Source organism: Octopus sinensis, linkage group LG5 (assembly GCF_006345805.1).
Source record: "Octopus sinensis linkage group LG5, ASM634580v1, whole genome shotgun sequence".
NCBI classification, from domain to species: domain Eukaryota; kingdom Metazoa; phylum Mollusca; class Cephalopoda; order Octopoda; family Octopodidae; genus Octopus; species Octopus sinensis.
Window position 1 is genome coordinate 22,881,280 of NC_043001.1, and position 5,443 is coordinate 22,886,722.

The 5,443-nt window shown below is 41.4% G+C and overlaps 1 long non-coding RNA gene across 1 annotated transcript in view; it reads left to right on the forward strand.

The window, feature by feature from the left end:
- The first annotated feature begins 2,973 nt into the window (after window positions 1-2,973).
- The window catches only part of LOC118763483, a 21,794-nt gene continuing 19,324 nt past the window's right edge, over window positions 2,974-5,443 (forward strand). The window contains exons 1-2 of the long non-coding RNA XR_004999241.1: window positions 2,974-2,992; window positions 4,370-4,373. This is a non-coding gene — a long non-coding RNA (uncharacterized LOC118763483). The remainder of the gene's footprint in view (window positions 2,993-4,369; window positions 4,374-5,443) is intronic.

The following is a 5,443-nucleotide window of genomic DNA, read 5'->3' on the forward strand; positions in this document are numbered from 1 at the left end:
ACTGAGACGCCTTTCGAATCGTCTCCGACATCATGAATACCTACCGAGGCAGCCGTATCATTGCGTTTCCCACATTTTGGACACATGATCCGACAATGTGGTTTATCTACCTAGAGGCGCAGTTTTCGTCTCTGTGCATTACGAAAAAACAGCATCCGCACGTCTTCGGCACCTTCTGCCGAAGATTCTGTCGGAGATTCGGGATTTGCTTACGTATCGGGGCAGAATCGTCCCGTATGAAACTCTCAAGCTAGAGTTGATCAAATCAGAGTCGCAACAGTAGTGGTTGCACCGGCCTCGAAAGCCTTCTCAAATTCTTCGACGCATGAAGCACTTGCAAGAGGACAACACCGTGGACCAAGTGGTACTCAAGCGGCTATTCACCTAGAACCATCCAGCGTTTCCTCGCCGCTACGAAAGAGTAACCTGCATAGAATATTTGGCAGAAATAGGCAGACAACATCGCAGAAGAATCCACACCTCTTCCAACAGTTGCGCGATTAGCACCACCCAAGTAACGAGCAAGTTCTTGTTGCTGTTGCAGTTGTTGTTTCTGTTGTTGTTGTTGTTGCTGTTGTTGTTGTTGTTCTTGTTGTTGTTCTTGTTGTTCTTGTTCTTCTTGTTCTTGTTGTTCTTGTTCTTCTTGTTCTTCTTGTTCTTGTTCTTCTTGTTCTTCTTGTTCTTCTCCTTCTTCTTCCTTTTCTTCTTCTTCTCCTCCTTCTTCTTCTTCTTCTTCTCCTCCTCCTCCTCCTCCTCCTTCTTCTTCTTCTTCTCCTTCTTCTTCTTCGAGCTATGAGGTAGCGGCCCTCCGAGCTCAACTCGCAGAGAGAGACAAATAAGTACGATTTGGTAGATGAAAGCTGCATATTTGTGCGTATGCGTGTCTACACCCATGTGCGCGCGCGCGCGCGTTTGTGTTTGTGCGTGCGTGCGTGTGTGTGTGTGTGTGTGTGCATGCCTGTGTGTGTATGCGCGCGCGTACGTGCTTGTTCCTCACCACTGCTTGACAGCCAGCGTTGGTGTGTTAACGCCCTCGTAACACAGTGGATCGGCAAAAGAAACTAGGCTGAAATGTACCAAGCTTAAAAAGTACTGGGATCGATTCGTTGGACTATAAATACTTCAAGCCGGTGCCGCAGCACGACCGTAGTCTAGTGATTGAAACAAGCGTAAGATAAAGGATAAAAAAAAGAAAACACATTGTCTATAATGATTGTTTCCAATTTAGCCAAAATACCAGCAGAAAAGTAGAGGATTTGGCTATTACTACTGATCCACGTGACAACTTGTTGGGGCTGCCTGCTGGAGCCTAGTAGCAGGTATTTAAAGGGGAATTTCATAAGACTGTCAGTCGCCCGCTGACACTCGTTGACGCTACATCGAAGAGGCCAGGGAACAGAAGAAAGAAGACATGCACCCAACACCAGAGCTGAAGAGACCTCCGAAATGGGGGTGGGGGCTGCCACGTCAAAACGGTAGAGGAGTAGGGGCCGAAACCGGACGCGGTTCCTCCTGATGATGTCTTGATCTAAATGGATCCTATAAAGAAGCTGTTGTGATAGCAGACCACGAAACACGGTCGAAATTCCTTACTTTAATTTACTGACACTGAAAGATGAAAGGCGAAGTTGACCTCAGTAGGATTTGGAGTCAGATTGTAAAGAGCCGGAACAAATACCGCAAGGAATTTTTCCGAGTGGCTGTGTGGTAAGTAGCTTGCTTACCAACCACATGGTTCCGGGTTCAGTCCCACTGCGTGGCACCTTGGGCAAGTGTCTTCTACTATAGCCTCGGGCCGACTAAAGCCTTGTGAGTGGATTTGGTAGACGGAAACTGAAAGAAGTTTGTCGTATATATGTATATATGTATATGTGTGTGTGTATATGTTTGTGTGTCTGTGTTTGTCCCCCCAGCATCGCTTGACAACCGATGCTGGTGTGTTTACGTCCCCGTAACTTAGCGGTTCGGCAAAAGAGACCGATAGAATAAGTACTAGGCTTACAAAGAATAAGTCCTGGGGTCGATTTGCTCGACTAAAAGCGGTGCTCCAGTATGGCCACAGTCAAATGACTGAAACAAGTAAAAGAGTAAAAGAGTCACTTTAGCGATTGTGCAATTCCACCACTCATGCGCAATCTGTATTAATAGTTTCTGGATTAGGCGCCAGGTCAGTAATTTTGACGAGAGAGATTAGTTGATACCATCGCCTCCAGTGCTTGATTGGTTCTTATATTAACGATCTTGGAGGGATGAGATGTAATGCATACGTTTAATAACAACGAAAAAAAAAAGAAAAAAAAGAAAAAACCATATAATTAGCCAGTTAAATTATTGCTTTTAACATAAGAATTAGTCCTGCAATTTGGAGGAGTTGGGTTAGACAATTAAATTAGACGACTGAGTAGTGATGTGTTTTATCGACCCTAGATGAATGAAAGCATAGTTGACTTCGGTGGAATTTGAACTCAAAACGTAAAGAGGCAGAAGAAATATTACAAAGCATCTTCCCCGACGCTCTAACGGTTTGACCAATCCACCGCCTCATGTAGTTTGTTAAAATAGCTGTTAGTTACGAGGGTGATTCAGAAAGTATTGCAATTTTTACCATTGGAGGTGCATTTTTCAATGAAATTATTCGAAATTTGTACAGATCCAAAGGCATATGTATATTCTTGATCTTTAATTATCAATTTCGTTTGCTGTACATATGAATCGATTAGCTGATATCAACATGGTTGCCACGCTGGAAAACCACCAGAAGCAAAAAGCAGTAATTGAGTTCTTTGCTACCGAAGGAAAAAGTCCTGTAAACATTCACAAAAGACTGAAAAATGTTTAGAACAATGTTTAGACTACAGCAATGTAACCGACTAGGATTGGCAGAGTCATTAGAGTTTCGAACGAAATACCTCACGATATTAATTCCAGCTTTCGTCTTTACGTTCTGAGTTCAAATTCCGCAAAGGTCGACTTTGCCTTTCAACCTTTCGGGGTCGATAAAATAAGTACCAGTTGAGCACTGGGATCGATGTAACTGACTTACCCATTCTCTGAAACTGCTTCGTACCAAAATTTGAAACCGATATTTGTTCCAGCTCTTCACGCCTCGAGTCCAAACACTGCCGAGGTCAACTTTGTTTTCATTCCTCTAAGGTCGATAAAATATTGTAGCAGTCAAATATTGGGGTCGATCTAATCGTCTATCCTCACTTCTCCAAATTTCAGGCCTTGGGCGTATGTTAGAAGCAATTCTTTAACTGACTAATCATAACGTTTTTATATAATATATATGCATAATTTTCGTACCCATTGATACTTACAGACAAAAACTACTCTGCGATACTTAAAACGAAGTAAGAATCGAAAATCACAACGGTTATCTTAATTCATACATTCCAATGATTACTGATTTAAAGAATCTCTTGATTTCTTCGTAATCTTTTCTTGAGTTTTTAGCATGGAATTTAATAGATATCAGTTACAAGTTCTACTCATTTAAAAGACGAAAACTGTGTACGCCCGTCGCATGTGTGTGTGTATGTGTGCATTCGTGTGTAGGTGTGTGGGCGTCTTTGAGTTCGCGTTTGTCCGTTTCCACTTCTTGACAACTGGCGTTGGTTTGTTTATGTCTCCATAACTTAGTGGCTCGGCGAAAGAGTCGACAGAATAAGTACCACATTTAATAAACAAGTACTGGGGAGTGAGTTGTTCGACCAAACCTTTCAAAGCGGGACCCCAGCATGGCTGTAGTTCAATGACTGAAACAAGTTAGGCTAAAAGGTAAATATCATTTCACATCTAGCAAAACTTCCTGACTTTGTAACAGCTGAATATCATTTGACCCAAACTCTCTTTCCTTTTGTTTTAATCCCCAGGTGTTGTACTACCTCAGTTATTTGTTTTTCTTTCACAAACTGCGTTCTCCTAATATACATAGTAATAAACCTAAAAAAGAAAATGAACATTAATTATAGCGATAAACGTCGCCCTTTTCAAGCCTAGTCAGGCTCATGGTTCCCAGGTTTCTGTGGCGTATGCGTTCCCCCCAGCTGGACAGGACGCCAGTCCATCGCAGCGTTACTCAAGAAACAGGAAGACAGAATGAGAGAAAGTTGTGGCCAAAGAGTACAACAGGGGTCGCCACCACTCCCTGCCGGAGCCTCGTGGAGCTTTTAGGTATTTTCGCTCAATAAACACACACAACGCCCGGTCTGGGAATCGAAACCGCGATCCTCCGATCGCGAGTCCGCTGCTCTAGCCACTGGGCCATTGTGCCCCCACTAACATTAATGGGCCCGGTTTCTATGGTATATGTGTTCCCCAGCTGGACGGGACGCCAGTCCATCGCAGCGTTACTCATTTTTGCCAGCTGAGTGGACTGGAGCAATGTGAAATGAAGTGCTTTGCTCAAGAACACAACGCGTCGCCCGGTCCAGGAATCGAAACCACAATCTTACGATCATGGTGCTGACACCCTAACCACTAAGCCACGCGCCTCCACAACATTAATTATACTTATCTTAATTAGACATTCCTCTTTCATCATAAAGACGACCCGAAGAACAACGTTACGTTTATCTCTTAATATGTTTTCAACTGATATTCAACCTTTCTTTTCTGATAATGTAGGCATATCGAATTTCTACAGGTTGTCAGACATTTTAATTTTGCGATTTCCGGAAGCTTCTATTGAAGGACTAAGCTTGTTGACTAAATTATGTAATGAGTCTAAAGTGCATACTTCTATATTTGGTTATCTGAAATTACCTAAAGAAAAAGAAAAAGGAAGATTTAACAAAAAGATTTCTTACGGACAAAAATATATTATTGAAATAAGGAACCACTTAAGGCAACTATAAGGTTTATCTAAGATAAGGATTACTTCAAGCGAATGTCGTTTTTTTTTTTGTTATTAATTTTGCTTAGTTTACCAGAAACGGAAGAGTAAAAACGTTCTGTATAAATTAAGAACATGTGTTACAAAGATCAAAAGGCCTTGAATACATTCCGAGCTCCCAAGTGAATTGTTCATAGTTCCGTAAAAAACTAAATGAACTGATGGTTAAATATAAAGACTAGTACCTTCGTAAATTGAAAATGTACTATTCTTACTGATTTCGGCAGTTATAACAGAAAACAGACCCAAAACAAATATGTCGGTCGAGTCTTTCTTTTTTTTTTATTCTTTTATTTCAAATTTACTTCATAAGAAACGCAGAAAGCTAAACACTGACATTAAAATTTGGTGTATAAATGTTATTTGGCGAGCATTAGACAGCATTTTTTTTCTTTCACCAAGAGTATCATTTCCTCGTTAGTTGCCGTTTTGAAGAAATTTCACATATACTTTCAACACACACACACTACACGCCTATGTATGTATGTATGCATGTATGCATGTATGTATGTATGTATGTATGTATGTATGTATGTATGTATGTAT